We start from the raw sequence: 17,500 nt of genomic DNA on the forward strand, positions 1-17,500 counted from the left end.
TTACATATTATTCAAGAATAAAACACAGAGCGCCCCCGGGTGGGCTCGAACCACCAACCTTTCGGTTAACAGCCGAACGCGCTAACCAATTGTGCCACGGAGGCATAGAAGTTAGTTCATCTTTATCATGTCTCAAGTGTCTTATTATTTCTTGTTTTATATATTATTCAAGAATAAAACACAGAGCGCCCCCGGGTGGGCTCGAACCACCAACCTTTCGGTTAACAGCCGAACGCGCTAACCAATTGTGCCACGGAGGCTTAGAAGTTAGTTCATCTTTATTACGTCTCAAGTGTCTTATTATTTCTTGTTTTATATATCCTCCTATCACCCAGAGCTTTCTTCACACCATCCATCCACCCAAACCTTGGCCTTCCTCTTGTACTTCTCCCATCAACTCTTGCATTCATCACCTTCTTTAGCAGACAGCCATTTTCCATTCTCTCAACATGGCCAAACCACCTCAACACATTCATATCCACTCTAGCCGCTAACTCATTTCTTACACCCGTTCTCAACCTCACCACTTCGTTCCTAACCCTATCTACCCGAGATACACCAGCCATACTCCTCAGACACTTCATCTCAAACACATTCAATTTCTGTCTCTCCATCACTTTCATTCCCCACAACTCCGATCCATACATTACAGTTGGTACAATCACTTTCTCATATAGAACTCTCTTTACATTCATGCCCAACTCTCTCTCTCTCTCTCTCTCTCTCTCTCTCTCTCTCTCTCTGTCTCTCTGTCTCTCTCTCTCTCTCTCTCTCTCTCTCTCTCTCTCTCTCTCTCTCTCTATATATATATATATATATATATATATATATATATATATATATATACATATACTTTATATATAAATATATATATATATATATATATATATATATATATATATATATATATATATATATACTTTATATATAAATATATATATATATATACATATATATATACATATATATAATATATATATATATACACAATTAAAATAGAGTGCGCCCCCGGGTGGGCTCGAACCACCAACCTTTCGGTTAACAGCCGAACGCGCTAACCGATTGTGCCACGGAGGCATAAGGAAGTATTGTGGACTCTCTCTCTCTCTCTCTCTCTCTCTCTCTCTCTCTCTCTCATAAAGGAAATTTGGTAATTATGTGACCTCAAACAAGTGTACTTTTGTTATAGTCTTGAAAGAAGTCTTCCTGCTTCAAAGTTAACATTAGTACTGTTAGAAATAAGAGAATTTATACAAACTTTCTTAGTGGGGATATCGTAACGTGATGAAAGGGTTTGTGTCATGCCATGATCAGCAAAGCTATACTAGTAAGGGCCACCCATACTAGGTCGGTTTGCTGTGAGCGATCAGACTAATGTTTCTCACCACCAATCTTCAGTGGCTACCGATGTAAACTGGCTAAACCCCATACATGGATAAGGATATGTCTGAGGACTATGTCCTGCAGTGGGCTACAAACGATTGGATTTATTATATATATATATATATATATATATATATATATATATATATATATATATATATATATATATATATATATATATATATATATATATATATCAGCCACAAATTTTCTTAGCTCGTCAATCCATCGTCTTCCATACTTATGTTATTCTTGTCCATCTGTTATCTGTTATTCTCATGATAAGGCCTTTCCATGGACATATCTTTTTCTTACAAATTGTTAGAATATCCTCTACTTAAGTTTGCTTTCGTTCCCATATTGCTCATTTTCTATCTTAGTGTTATTCCCATCATTATTCTTTCCAGAGCTCTTTGAGTTGTAACTAGCGTATGTTCTAAAGTTTTAGTAAGCTCCATGTTTCTGATGCATAAGGTAATACTGGTAGGACTATCTGATTAAATACTTTTCTAGTTAGAGAAAGTGGCATTTTACTTCTCATAAACTCATTTTGTTCACAAAAAGCTCTCCATCACATGCTTATCTTTCTTTTAATTTCAGTGTCATGTCCTAGGGAGACACTTTTTTGTCTGTCCTAAGTAAGTATATTCATTAACAATCTCTATAGAGGTTTGTCCATAATCGTTGTTTGTTGTCTACATTTTCATTGAGCATCAACTTAATTTTACTCATTATTTTCCAGTGTTACATTCTTGCTTTCCCTATTCAAGTTTATCATTTTTGCAATTAATCCCATGATTAACTAAATAGAACTATATAATCTGGAAATCTTAGGTTGTTGACGTATTCCCCATTTATGTTAATCCCTGATTTTCCCAATCTAAATTCTTAAAAAAATATTTCTTTAGGCTGGCTTTGAATAATTTAGGAGATTTTCTCACTATCTTTACGTAGTTTTAGGATTGCTGTACTTCCCATATAGATAATTCAAATGTTCTAACATAAGATTTATCTATTCCTTGTCTTTAAAAGGCTTTCATTACTGCTGAAGTTTTTTTTTCTATTAGCTAATTAAATTACATGGATACGGTCAGTTGATGAATACCTGGTTTTATATATATATATATATATATATATATATATATATATATATATATATATATATATATATATATATATATATATATATATATATAGTGTGTATATATATATATATATATATATATATATATATATATATATATATATATATATATATATATATATATATATATATATATGCATGCATATACATGAATATATACATATATACATATGTATACATATATGCACTTGTTTACATACATATGTACATACATACATACATACTGTATATACATATGTATACACATACATACATACTGTATATACATATGTATACACATACATACATATATGCATTTATACACACACACACACACACACACACACATATATATATATATATATATATATATATATATATATATATATATATATATATATATATATATATATATATATATGCGCGTTTGTTTGTGTATAAAACTGCGACAGAAAAATACTTGAGAGAAACCCTATTGTGTTATACTATTGTAAACCTAATGTGTGAAGTCTCAGTTGGAGGACCAAAAAATTGTTTATTACATAAATGATATCGATAAATACTATATACTTTTGAAAAGTCTAGTGGCGAGAAAGTTTGTCTCCGGACTGGACGACGAGGAATGTAAACGCAGGGTTCATATACCTTACATATCATTGTTATGCTTACGTAACATCACGCTTTATGGATGTAAACTACCCTTTTAAGACCCATATTTTGCTCTGGGTATGAATAACCAGTTTGTGAGCCGAATAACGATCGCAAATGACTCTGTTTTCTAATTAGGCAAGGTCAGCTTTCCTTGGAACGAGGTCGTTAAAGGACCTGCCTCTTAACTATCACTTAAAAAGGGTTGTTAGGTTCGCAAGCTTGGTGTTAAAGCACGCTATGTGGGTAATGTTCACTTCCTCTCTCTCTCTCTCTCTCTCTCTCTCTCTCTCTCTCTCTCTCTCTCTCTTATCGGCTGTCCTTTGATATGGTTCCGTATCTTTATAATCAGATTACGTTCTCTCTCTCTTTTATATATATATATATATGTGTATGTATTATATATATACATATATATATATATATATATATATATATATATATATATATATATATATATATATATATATATATATATATATATATATATATATATATATATATATATATATATTATATATATATATATATTATATATATATATATATATATATATATATATATATATTATATATATATATATATACACTGTATATATGTATATTAATGGTGTTTGTGATATTCATAAGTAGTAAGAGTTATTAATAACTTCAGGTAGTTTTCAACAGTTTCGTCCACCTATGGACCTCTTTTTAGAGCGTTTATTATTATTATTATTATTATTATTATTATTATTATTATTATTATTATTATTATTATTACTTGCCAAGCAACAACCCCATTTGGAAAAAACAAGATGCCATAAGCCAAAGGGCTCCAACCGGGAAAATAGCCCAGTGAGGAAAGGAAATAAGGAAATAAATAAACGATGACAAAAAATTAACAATAAATTCTAAAATCAGTAACAACATTAAAACAGATATGTCATATATAAACAATAAAAAGACTTATGTCAGCCTGTTCAACATAAAAATATTTGCTGCAAGTTTGAACTTTTGAAGTTCTACTGATTCAACTACCCTATTAGGAAGATAATTCCACAACTTGGTCACAGCTGGAATAAAATAGGAAAGATATACACAATATATGGCGTTAAGAAAGAAAGGCCTAAAATCTTGAAAACTTCTTATGTCATATAAACTGTTGGAAATAATCTCTCGACATTAGGATTATAAAGAATATGTCTCAAAGGCTTAGAGTAATTACAGTGATATGAGTAGCAATTGCAGTATTTATATTTATTATAATTATAAGTTATGTAATTACTCAGGCTCATATATACATACATATCAAGTACGTAAATGGAGAGCGATTTTGAATGACTCTGCTTTAGTACAATGCATAAAAAATCTTATGTGGTGTTGGAAAATCTCGAAGAATCCAGAAGGTTCAGTATTAAGCTGTGTGCTTATACGTGGAAGTTAGTGGAAGCGACCTGTCTGAAAAGACCCACGATTCAGAAATTAAGTTATAGCTTAGTAATAATGGGGTTCCTCGTGAAAATGTATTTATCAAGTGAATAGGAATAGTTTTAGTAATACCCTATGAAATTATGGAAACGAAGTTCTTATATTACAAGGATTCTTACGAGCATTTTGGGTCTGAAGTTTAGTGATGCACCACGTGACAGTTAGCTTAATGGATACTCGCAGCTAGGTATAAAGGTTAGTTTGGGATAGAGGAGGAGGACACATTTCTCCTCTATGCCTTATCTGATCTCTGAAGGTATCTTTTTGATTGTGCATGAACTGTCCTTGGGAACTGATATGTTAATAACTGCCCGAGCCTAGTGAAATTTTACATTTAAATTGCTTGAACCAAGTGGTTTTAAGAAATCCGTATTTTTTTATTTTTGATGTACAATATACTCAGTCTAACTACTCAGTAGCCTAAAGTTTAACTTAACTTGCTGTTATGAAATTAAGTTTTACTAAACAATTTGATAAAATCCAACTGTATAATTTACACCCGTGCTCTGTGTGTAGAAGGCCATAGTGTCATTCGTATTTCTTTAATAGAAAACGGTACTTCCAGATTTCTCCCGATATAGAGGAAAGGCTTGTGTAGATTGAGACGTAAATTACCTATATTATAATACCATATTATAATATTGCAAGTAAAACTAAAGCTTAAACCTTTTTACATACACTAAGTAATAAATTTGTAAGAATTGTATATTTTATTTTTTTGCAGTTAATATATATTTTGTCAAGTCATTCATATTTAATCGTTAGGCTTTTTTCATATGACTGTTACCACCTCGAGTTTAGTCACTATTACTCTTAAAACTAGTCGAGGTAAACACAAGGTATACGTAAGGTAAACAGTAATTCTTAAAAGAAAAATGTATGAAAGTTTATGAATAAGATTATAAAACTTTTATTGAAGTCTCATGATATGGAAAATAAAAGGGCCCAACATGTGAATAAAGCATGCGGAATGTACAACCTTTCTTTCAAAAAAATCTACGCTTTGAAATATGTAAATATGCACTAAAGAGGAAACAAAATTACCAGTTTTTGTGTCTTATTTATAAGCAAGTATAATTTATTACGTGATGTTCGGTCAGTAGGAACGTGTATGATAACTGAAGATGAATTCTTTCCTCTTTCACAACTTATTTTCCTCAGCCAATGAATCAGAAAGTTGATTATTTTGAAAGCTCCTGTTATTGAAGTTCATGGCAATCCATTACTACTTGGAATGTTTGCCTCTCTGTCTTTGGTAAGGAAAAGGCTTCAGCCGGGGATTATTAGCAATGAGCAAAAATGTGAAGTGGTGTTCATTGAACAAGAGAGAAAGAGAGAGAGAGAGAGAGAAAGGGGGGGGGATTTGCTATTCAATCTGAATCAAAGAGAGAGGGAGAGGGGAGGTAGGTGAAGTAATTCTGAGAAAATTATGTTGAAGAATATGTGAGAGAGATTTTATATTGGTGGAAAAAGTCGGCCAACAAGAATAAATCGATGTTTTCCGTAATCTTGTTGAAGCATCCCCGACATGTCATAAGCAGCACTTAGATTCTTTATTGGGATTGCCATGGTCTGATACATTTAAACATTTTTAAGTAAATGATCTTTTAACCTTATTGAATCTGCCGATCTCTTTTTGTGTATGTGAAAAATCTTTATACATACATACATATATTCACATCCACACAACAATATATGTAACCGTTTCTAGTCCACTATAGGACAAAAGCCTCACACATCATGTCCTTATTCATGTGTGGGGTTTGGTCATTTCATCACCATGCTCGTCATTACTGATTGATGATGGTGGAGACTTTAGTCTGATCGCTCACAGCAAACCAACCTAGTATGGGAGGCCAAGGCTAGTAAAGCTTAGCTGATCATGGCGATACACGAACCTTTTTACACAGTGAGGTATCCCCGCTCAGAAAGCAATATATATATATATATATATATATATATATATATATATATATATATATATATATATATATATATATATATATATATATATATATATATATATATTATACACAACACATACATACACACAAAAACAATTAATGCAACCGTTTCTAGTCCACTACACATACACAACAACAACAACAACAATAAATGCAGCCGTTTCTAGTTCACTACACACACATACACACACAACAACAACAATAGCAATAAATGCAACCGTTTCTAGTTCACTACACACACACATACGCACACAACAACAACAACAACAATAAATGCAGCCGTTTCTAGTTCACTACACACACATACACACACAACAACAAAAACAACAACGGCAATAAATGCAGCCGTTTCTAGTTCACTACACACACATACACACACAACAACAAAAACAACAGCAGCAATAAATGCAGCCGTTTCTAGTTCACTACACACAACAACAACAACAATAAATGCAGCCGTTTCTAGTTCACTACACACAACAACAACAAGAACAACAACAACAACAATAAATGCAGCCGTTTCTAGTTCACTACACACAACAACAACAACAACAACAATAAATGCAGCCGTTTCTAGTTCACTACACGCAACAACAACAAGAACAAAAACAACAACAACAACAATAAATGCAGCCGTTTCTAATTCACTACACACACATACATACAACAACAACAACAACAACAATTAATGCAGCCGTTTCTAATTCACTACACACACACATACACACAACAACAACAACAATAAATGCAGCCGTTTCTAGTCCACTACACACACACACACACACACACAACAACAATAAATGCAGTCGTTTCTAGTTCACTACACACATACACACACAACAACAACAACAACAGCAGCAGCAATAAATGCAGCCGTTTCTAGTTCACTACACACACACACATACACACAACAGGAATAAATGCAGCCGTTTCTAGTCCACTACACACACACACATACACACACAACAACAATAAATGCTGCCGTTTCTAGTTCACTACACACACTCACACACAACAACAATAAATGCAGCCGTTTCTAGTCCATTACACACACACACACACACACACACACACACACACACACAACAACAACAACAACAACAACAACAACAACAACAACAACAACAATAAATGCAGCCGTTTCTAGTCCACTACAGGACAAAGGCCTCAGACATCAGGTCTTTATTCATGTCTGGGGTTTGGCCATTTCATCACCACGTTGGCCACTGCCGATTGGTTCTGGTTGACACTTTAGTCTAATCGCTCACAGCAAACCAGCCTAGTATGGGAGGCCCTGGCAAGCACAGCTTTGCTGGTCATGGCGATACACAAACCTTATCCACACGTGAAGGGATCCCAACTCAGAAAGTAAAATATATATATATATATATATATATATATATATATATATATATATATATATATATATATATAGATAGATAGATAGATATATATATATTTTATATATATATATATTTTATATATATATATATTTATATATATATATATTTTATATATATATATATATATATATATATATTTATATATATATATATATATATATATATATATATATATATATATATATATATATATATATATATAATGCATGCATTTGTGTGTATATACTTTTATTCAAATTTCAAGTCGGAAAATTATTAATGTTATGTAAAATTTACGACATTTGGTCCTAACAAATATATGTATCCTTGGTACATTCTTTTGTATATTACACTATTTGCAACAGGAATTATTCATCGCGAGGATGAGAGAGAGAGAGAGAGAGAGAGAGAGAGAGAGAGAGAGAGAGAGAGAGAGAGAGAGAGAGAGAGAGAGAGAGAGATATCGTTTATTGCTTATTGGAACGATAGGCTCCTTTTTTTCAATAAATGCAAGGACGTTCAGCATTGATGTTAGATGAAATAAGCAGAATTAGTACCATTTACTTGCATATTTCCCCAATATATTATAGATAAAGTGTCTAGTTATATATGAAAATCATTATATATATATATATATATATATATATATATATATATATATATATATATATATATATATATATATATATATATATTATACATGCATATATACCTTCGGTTACGCTCAACTCTCCCCGTCCTTCTAGTAAGGGGGAGAGGGAGTAGTCGTACCCTGGTGAGAGAGGGTGCGTGTGTGTGCATATCTTATCTAAATATTTAGCTGTCATTATTGACGGATCGCGTGCACTATTATAGAAATTTATTGTAAGCACGAACTTTGCCTATTTTTTTTCTTTAATTTCTTCCTTATTATTATTATTATTATTATTATTATTATTATTATTATTATTATTATTATAAGGTAAGCTACAGCCCTAGTTGGAAAAGCAGCATGGTATAAGCTCAAGGGCTCCAACAAGGAAAAATAGCCCAATGAGGAAAGGAAACAGGGAAATAACTACAAGTTAAGTAATGAACAATCAAAATGAAATATTTTAAGGACAGGCACATTAAATTGCATTTTTTTTATATAAACTATAAAAACTTCAAAACAACAAAGGAAGAGAAACAAGATAGAATAGTATGCCCGAGACCATGGTACTAAGGCTATGACACTACACAAGACTATAGAACAATAGTTTAATTTTGAAGTGCCCTTCTCCTAGAAGAGCTGCTTATCATAGCTAAAGAGTGTCTTCTACCCTTACCAAGTGAAATGTAGCCACTGCATAATTACATTGTAGTAGTTAACCCCTCGAGCAAAGATGAATTGTTTGGTAATCTCAGTGTTATCAGTTTTATGCGGACAGAATAGAGGTATAAAGAATAGTTCAAACTATTCGATGTATGTGTAGGCAAAGAAAAAGAGCGATAACCAGAGAGAGGGATCCAAGGTAAATACTGTCTAGCCATTCAAAAGATCCAATAGCTCTCAATCTGTAGTATCTCAACGGGTGGCAGGTACCCTGACTAACCTTAAACCTATTCTTCACTCTATTGTATGGTGATATTTATTGGTAATCAAAATGTGCAAAAACACATATGAAGTTTGCTATATATATATATATATATATATATATATATATATATATATATATATATATATATATATATATATATATATTATATATATATATATATATATATATATATATATATATATATATATATATATATATATATATTGCTAAGAAAGATTCCCTTTTTATTTTCATATGTATTGATAATCTTGTAATACCATGGTAATGGAAATTAAAAGATGTATTATTTATAGAACAGTTTGCCTTTGCATTTTAGGCGGTCCCAAGCCCAGATAAAGGAGGGAATTGATGTTATTTCAACTAGAACAATTTCTGGAAATGCCATTAATCCTTAACGAGGGAATTAAATCAGAAGTAGCGTATGATGATTTGCTGACCCTATTTATATACAGAGGATGTTCGGGATTTTGTTTGTTTTGTTTTTACTCTTTTTAGCGAAAGATGCTGTTTCCTGTTGGTTGACCATTTTCAGAGTAAGATTTTGTCTGCTGTTGCTTGACCCTTTTAGTGAATTTTTTTTTTTACCCTTTTTCGCGAGATAGAATTTGCTGTTGTTTGATCCATTTAGAGAAAGATGCTTTTTATGCTGTTGTTGGACCCTTTTTAGAGAAAGATGCTGTTTTTGCTGTTGTTTAACCTTTTTAGAGGAAGATGGTGTTTTTGCTGTTTTTAACCCCTTTTAGAGAAAGATTGTTTTTTTTCTGTTGTTTGGCCCTTTTTAGTAAAAGATTGTTTTTGCAGTTTTTTACCCTTTTCAGAGAAAGATGTTGTTTTTGCTGTTGTTTGACTCTTTTATAGAAAATAGTGTTTATGCTGTTGTTTGACGCCTTTCAGAGAAAGATGCTATGTTTGTTGTTGCTTGATTCTTTCTAGAGAAAGATGATGTTTTTGCTGTTGGTTGACCATTTCTAGAGAAAGATAATTGTTTGCTGTTTTTATTTATCAGAGAAAGATGCTCTCTTCTGTTGTTTGGCCCTTTTCAGTGAAAGATGATGGGTTTGCTGTTGTTTGACCCTTTTAGAGGAAGATAATGTTTTTCCTGTTTGACCCTTTTAGAGAAAAATTAGGTATTTGCTGTTGGTTGACCCTTTTTAAAGAATTTTTTTTACTGTTCTTTGGTCCTTTTAGAAAAAGGATGCTGTTGATTGACCCTTTTAGAGAAAGATAATGTCTTTGTTGTAGTTTTACTCTTTTAGAGAAAAATTATGTTTTTGGCGTTGTTTGACTTTTTTCAGAGAGAGAGGATTTTTTTTACCCTTTTTAGAGAAAAAATTATGTTTTTGGTGGTGTTTGACCCTTTTACAGGAAGATGATGGTTCTTTTACTGTTGTTTGACCCTTTTAGAGAAAGATGATGTCCTTGCTCTAGCTTGAAACTTTTAGAGAAAGAAAATGTGTTTGCTGTTGTTTGACCCTTTTCAGAGAAAGATGAAGTTTTTGTTGTTGTTTGACCCTTTTTGTAGAAAAATTGTTTGTTGTTGTTTAACCTTTTCAGAGAAAGATGCTGTGTTTGCTGTTGTTTGACCCTTTTAGAGAAAGATGATGTCCTTGCTCTAGCTTGAAACTTTTAGAGAAAGAAAATGTGTTTGCTGTTGTTTGACCCTCTTAGAGAAAGATGATGTCCCTGCTCTAGCTTGAAACTTTTAGAGAAAGAAAATGTGTTTGCTGCTTTTGACCCTTTTAGAGAAAGATGTTTTTGTTGTTGTGTGACCCTCTCTAGAGAAAGATGCAGTGATTGCTGTTGTTTTAAAACTTATTAGAAAAATTGCTTTTGTTTGACCCTTTTCAGAGAAAGATGCTGTGTTGACCCTTTTGGAGAAAGATGATGCTTTTTTTGTTTGACCCTTTTCAGAGAAAGATAGTGATTTTGTTGTTGTTTGACCGTTTTTAGAGAAAGGTTGTTTTTTCTTTGTTTGCCTTTTCCAGGGAAAGATGCTGTGTTTGCTGTTTTTGACCATTTTAGAGAAAGATGATGCTTTTGTTTTTGTTTGACCCTTTTCAGAGAAAGATGATAATTTTGTTGTTGCTTGACCCTTTTTAGAGAAAGATTATGTTCGCTGTTATTTGGCCTTGTCAGAGGGATATGCTGTGTTTTCTGTTGTTTAACCCTTTTTAGAGAGTGATGTGTATGCTGTTGTTTGACCCTTTTCAGAGAAAAATGCCTTGTTTACTGTTGTTTGGCCGTTATAAAGAATGTTGAGGTTTTTGCTATTCCTTGACCCTTTTAGAGAAAGATTTTTTTTTTTTTTTTTTTTTTTTACTGTTGTTTGACCCTTTTAGTGAAAGATGCTGTGTTTGCTGTTGTTTGACCCTTTTAGACAAAGATTATGTCTTTGCTGTAGTTGGACCCTTATTAGAGAAAAATTATGTATGGTGTTGTTTGACCTTATTAGAGAAAGATGTTCCTTTTACTGTTGTTTGACCCTTTTAGAGAAAGATGTCTTTTCCTGTAGTTTGACCCTTCTAGAGAAAGAAGATGTCTTTGCTGTTGTTTGACCCTTTTTAAAGAAAGATGAAGATTTTGCTGTTTTTGACCCTTTTAGAGAAAGAAGATGGTTTTGTTGTTGTTTGGCCCTTTTCAGAGAAAGATGATGGTTTGGTTGTTGTTTGACCATTTTATAGAAAAAGGATGTATTTGGTGTTGTTTGACCCTTTTAGAAAAAGATGTTTTTGTTGTTGTGTGACCCTATCTAGAGAAAGATGCTGTGATTACTTTTGTTTGACACGTTTCAGAAAAGTTCTGTTTGCTATTGTTTGACCCTTTACAGAGAAAGATGCAGTGTTTGCTATTGTTTGACCCTTTTCAGAGAAAGATGCAGTGTTTGCTGTTTTTTACCCTTTTAGAGAAGGATGGTTTTGTTGTTGTTTGACCCTTTTTAGAGGAAGATTGTGTTTGCTATTGTTTGACCCTTTTCAGAGAAAGATGGTGTTTGCTGTTTTTTACCCTTTTAGAGAAGGATGGTTTTGTTGTTGTTTGACCCATTTTAGAGGAAGATTGTGTTTGCTGTTGTTTGACCCTTTTCAGAGAAATATGCAGTGTTTGCTGTTGTTTGGCCCTTTTAGACAAATCTGTTTTGCTGTTTTTTGATCCTTCTAAAGAAAGATAATGTCATTTGCTGTTGTTTGACCCTTTTTAGCGAAAGATGATGTTTTTGTCATTGTTTGACCCTTTTTAGAGAAAGATGATGCTTTTGTTATTGTTGTTAGTTATCAAGTGTGTATTTGGTTTTAGAGTATCACGCAATAGTGTTAGTATGATTTTGTATAATTTTCAATTATTATTATTATTATTATTATTATTACTTACTAAACTACAACCCTAGTTGGAAAAGCAGTATGCTATAAGCCCAGGGGCTCCAACAGGGAAAATAGCTCAGTGCGGAAAGGAAAAAAGGAAAATAAAATATTCTAAGAAGAGTAACAACAATAAATATCTCCTATATAAACTATAAAAACTTTAACAAAACAAGAGGAAGAGAAATAAGATAGTAGAGTGTGCTCGAGTGTACCCTCAAGCAAGAGAACTCTAACCCAAGACAGTGAAAGGCCATGGTACAGAGGCTATGGCACTACCCAAGACTAGAGAACAGTGGTTTGATTTTGGAGTGTCCTTCTCCTAGAAGAGCTGCTTACCATAGCTAAAGAGTCTCTTCTACCCTTACCAAGAGGAAAGTGGCACTGAACAATTACAGTGCAGTAACCCCTTGGGTGATGAAGAATTGTTTGGTAATCTGTGTTGTCAGGTGTATGAGGATAGAGGAGAATATGTAAAGAATATGCCAGACTATTCAGTGTGTATGTAGGCAAAGGGAAAATGAACCGTAACCAGAGAGGAGGATCCAATGTAGTACTGTCTGGCCAGTCAAAAGACCCCATAACTCTCTAGCGGTAGTATCTCAACGGGTGGCTGGTGCCCTGGCCAACCTACTACCTGGGAGTTTACTGGCTTGATGCAATTTTTAAGAAATCAGAAAGAAAGGAATGTAATTTCAGGAACGTTGCTATTTGTAGACCATTACATGTTTAAAGACCTACTTATATCACGGAATTTTTTTGTGAATTGTTATAGTTTTCATGAAACGTTTTTTTCGGTTTTTATTCTATTGAATTTCTTTTCGGATTGAGTATTTTTTATTTGGCTTGACATGTTTTGGTGGTATTTATCAGTTGTTAATTTGCTATTTATTTGATTGAAGGTTGCCAATATTTATAGTGTTTAATTTTTATTTCATTTTGTTGAACAATAGTGTTTTATATGAACATTAACATTGATATATTTTCTTTATGATTATGGTTTAGGATTTATCAATTAGCACGCCTATTAAAGACTCACTGGTTCTGGTTATTTGATTTTAATTTGGAGATTCTTAATGGTTTCGAATTCATATTCAAAACATATTTAAAATATTGTCAACAAAAATATAGGTAAGTTTTACATAAAGATATTCAAATATGAAGTGAGTTTTAACTTTTCGTGTTTCTGATTTTTTTCAGGTAAGTTGGATATTTGAATTTGGACGTTACTAGTGCAATTTGTGAAGAGATGTTCTGGTAAGTAAAGGTTAATATATAAATGTTTTATATTTGTTTATTCGTATATCAAAAAGTAAAGGTTCTTGATATATACATGTTGTAGAATTGTTCGGCACCATATCCTTAAGAACTGGCACTTAAGGGCCCATAGAAAGGGGGTCACTTTTTTACCTCACTATCAAAAGTTGGCCACTAAACACGACAGCTCGTTTATCGCCATATATCTTCTAACATGTACACCCTTGGTCCTCGTAACTTCAGTAGATCAGTAACAAGGGGTATCGAAGGACCAACATCTGATTACCCGCTGATATAAAGGTGATGGAGCCTCTGGGGGGTGACTTGAAGAGCTTTCAGCTTTTTAGTTAGGGTAGAAATATGCACTGGAGCCTTAGTTTGCTTGATTCTATCATTCCTAGATACATAATCACTTTCACAAGGAGCAAGTGAAGTTCTAGGGATGAATGACTTAGTTCCTTAAGTACACACAATTTACAATTAATCGAAATAGATTTAGTCGTCTTCACGGCCGTTCAACTGGTTCTCACTTAATACAATGGAGTTTGAAAATGTTTAGACGTATGGTTCTTTCTTCAAGGTGGCTGAGCTAGATTTTGGTTATGTGGATATAGCGGTTCTTGTTACGATTTCTGTATCTGTTCTAGGTGTGGTGGTATAACCGTTCTGCCTTCCCAGTCTCAGGTGATGTCCCACTTTGGGTAGGGGGTTGGAGGCTGGCATCTTCTATCTGTGGGGTGAAGTGTTCATTGTTCATTGTAAAGAAGTTGGCATTTTGTCTGGAATGAGAACAGACGATTGGGTAGACAATGCCAAGAAAGGAGGGTCTTACGATTTTAAAATTATGGGTCAGGAAATTTAGCCCGGGGAAATGGAGCTTTTGTGGAAATGTTAAGCCTAAAGTGTTGAAGCAGATGCATTTAATCCTTTGCTTGAGGGGACTGGTCCGACTGGAGGGGATATTACAAACCTCGGATGGTCAAAGGTCAGGTAAAAATTTACAAGACATAAACGGTGTCCGAGGATTTTGATCTAGTGGGTGGCCTCAATTAGTTGAAGTACAGGTAGAAATTTACGATGGATAACCGCGTTGAAGGATTAAGGTTTTGAAAAAGGGTAGAGATTTATTTGAAATATTAGGGGGCTGGGTTTGTCGAGAATACCAGTGATTAAGCAAAAATAGATATTCTGGCTTCGGACCCTGGTTGCACGTGTTTCTCTCGGAAGATCTGACAATCTGAGATACTTAACGAATTGTCATTTTTATGAGACAGCTTTGCCTTAATCTCTTTGGGGATTTTATGATTCAGGTGAAGTTTTAAAAGGTAATTTTTATATGAGGAAGGAGGGGGGATAGTTAATCTGGCAATTAGCAATATGATTAGCGATATCAAAGTGCAACATGTTTAAAGAGAGAGGGGTTGAAAATTTATTCATTTTGATACCAAACATGGATATATATGACTAAGGATTATAGAATTGCAAATCATGTTATGTTATATGGATAAAATATAAATTTGTTAGTAGCACAGTTAATTCTAATCTTAACTAATTTAATACTTCGTATGCGAGTTCCCTTTCGTTCGAAATCCTTGTAAGATTTCGATGTAGTTCAGTTTAAACCGAATAGCATATTAAAAAACGAGAAATTTGTGTGTGCCACACTTAATTCTAATGTTAACTAACTAATTCAATACTTATTTTTAGGGTTCTTATTTTTATGGTTTTGTTCGAAAGCCTTGTAAGGTAAGATTTCGGACACGTTTTATATTTGTTTATACATATATCAGAAAGTAAAGCTTGTTGATATGTATACATACATACAGCATATGAGAAATTATTTCTATTCTAAAGCCTTTTTTTTTTTTTTTTTTTTTTTTCTTTTTTTTTTTTTTTTTTTTTTTTTTTTTTTTTTTTTTTTTTTTGCAAAACATGAAATATCGTTATAAATATCCTATGGAATTAGAAATTAAAGGTTATTGAGATAAACATGTTTTATATTAGTGTATACATACATACAGCATATCAGAAATTATTTCCATTTTATAGCCTTTTTTTTCTTTTTTGCAAGATAGGAAATATCGTTATAAATATCCTATGGAATTAGGATAGAAAATCCAATCCATTCAGGGGAACTTGAACTCCACCCATAAATTCATCACCTAGCAATTTGATATAATTTCATTTATTGATGTCAACGAGATACAGGTCACTGCCTTCCTATTCATGGATTCAATCTGATTTTTTTTGTATAATTGGAAACTGCCATAACACCGGACCTTACTGTTGTTTTCCAACTTTTATCACTGATAGTAGATAACTAATTTATCTGTATTTCTATGTATTATTTATACGTTATTCACCTTTTCCCCAGGCGGACATTCTGAATATTGCAAACTTAGCTTTTTCTGCTTTTAGGCTTTTCCCGTGTTCATAATTGCACCGAATTATTATTATTATTATTATTATTATTATTATTATTATTATTAGCTAAGCTATCATTACTATTATTATTATTATTATTGTTATTAGCTAAGCTATCATTACTATTATTATTATTATTATTATTGTTATTAGCTAAGCTATCATTACTATTATTATTATTATTATTATTATTATTATTAGCTAAGCTATTATTATTATTATTATTATTAGCTAAGCTATTATTATTATTATTATTATTATTATTATTATTATTATTATTATTATTATTATTATTAGCTAAGCTACAATCCTGGTTGGAAAAGCAGGATGCCCTAAGCCCAAGAGCTCCAACAATGAAAAATTGCCCAGGGAGGAAAGAAAACAAGGGAACATAGAATCGAGTACCAGAGTTTTCTAATTTGAAATATTCTCTCTCTCTCTCTCTCTCTCTCTCTCTCTCTCTCTCTCTCTCTCTCTCTCTCTCTCTCTCGAGTCAGCCACGAAGAATGATCTAATCCTCTGTAATTGGATTCTTTCCACTGGTAAATTGTGTACGTGTGATGGCATTCCTGAAATGAAATAGATTTACCGGGAAAAGTCTTGATTGGTTGCATTTTTATAATTCTTATTTCTAATGTCATATTTGCTTTTTTCGTTGTAAACATTATTAAATTTGGATTTTATTGTTGTTATTTTAATGTTCCCGGCAATCAGCATGAATACATTATATATTTAATGAATAAAGAAAGATTAACAAATTTCACATAGCTGGTTTGGGAGCCTTCTTAGAATCCACATTTTTTTATCTCAATACAGAGGTCGAAGTTGAAAATTGTAAAAATGGATAGGCTTGCGCAAATTGTATTTGTATGATATTAACTAAAGAATCTTTATTATATTACAAGTACACGTTGATA

At 32.5% G+C, this 17,500-nt stretch overlaps 1 protein-coding gene and 3 non-coding genes across 4 annotated transcripts in view; 1 reads left to right on the forward strand and 3 right to left on the reverse strand.

Moving 5' to 3' along the window:
* Positions 1 to 17,500, forward strand: part of LOC137623819 (U-scoloptoxin(19)-Tl1a-like) — a 192,497-nt gene that overhangs the window by 144,965 nt on the left and 30,032 nt on the right. The gene's annotated exons all lie outside the window — the stretch shown is intronic.
* On the reverse strand, positions 31 to 104 carry TRNAN-GUU (transfer RNA asparagine (anticodon GUU)). The gene has a single exon. It is a non-coding gene; the product is annotated as a tRNA-Asn (tRNA).
* On the reverse strand, positions 187 to 260 carry TRNAN-GUU (transfer RNA asparagine (anticodon GUU)). The gene has a single exon. It is a non-coding gene; the product is annotated as a tRNA-Asn (tRNA).
* TRNAN-GUU (transfer RNA asparagine (anticodon GUU)) lies at positions 1,004 to 1,077 on the reverse strand. Its single transcript has one exon. It is a non-coding gene; the product is annotated as a tRNA-Asn (tRNA).

This window comes from Palaemon carinicauda, chromosome 30 (genome assembly GCF_036898095.1).
Source record: "Palaemon carinicauda isolate YSFRI2023 chromosome 30, ASM3689809v2, whole genome shotgun sequence".
NCBI lineage: Eukaryota > Metazoa > Arthropoda > Malacostraca > Decapoda > Palaemonidae > Palaemon > Palaemon carinicauda.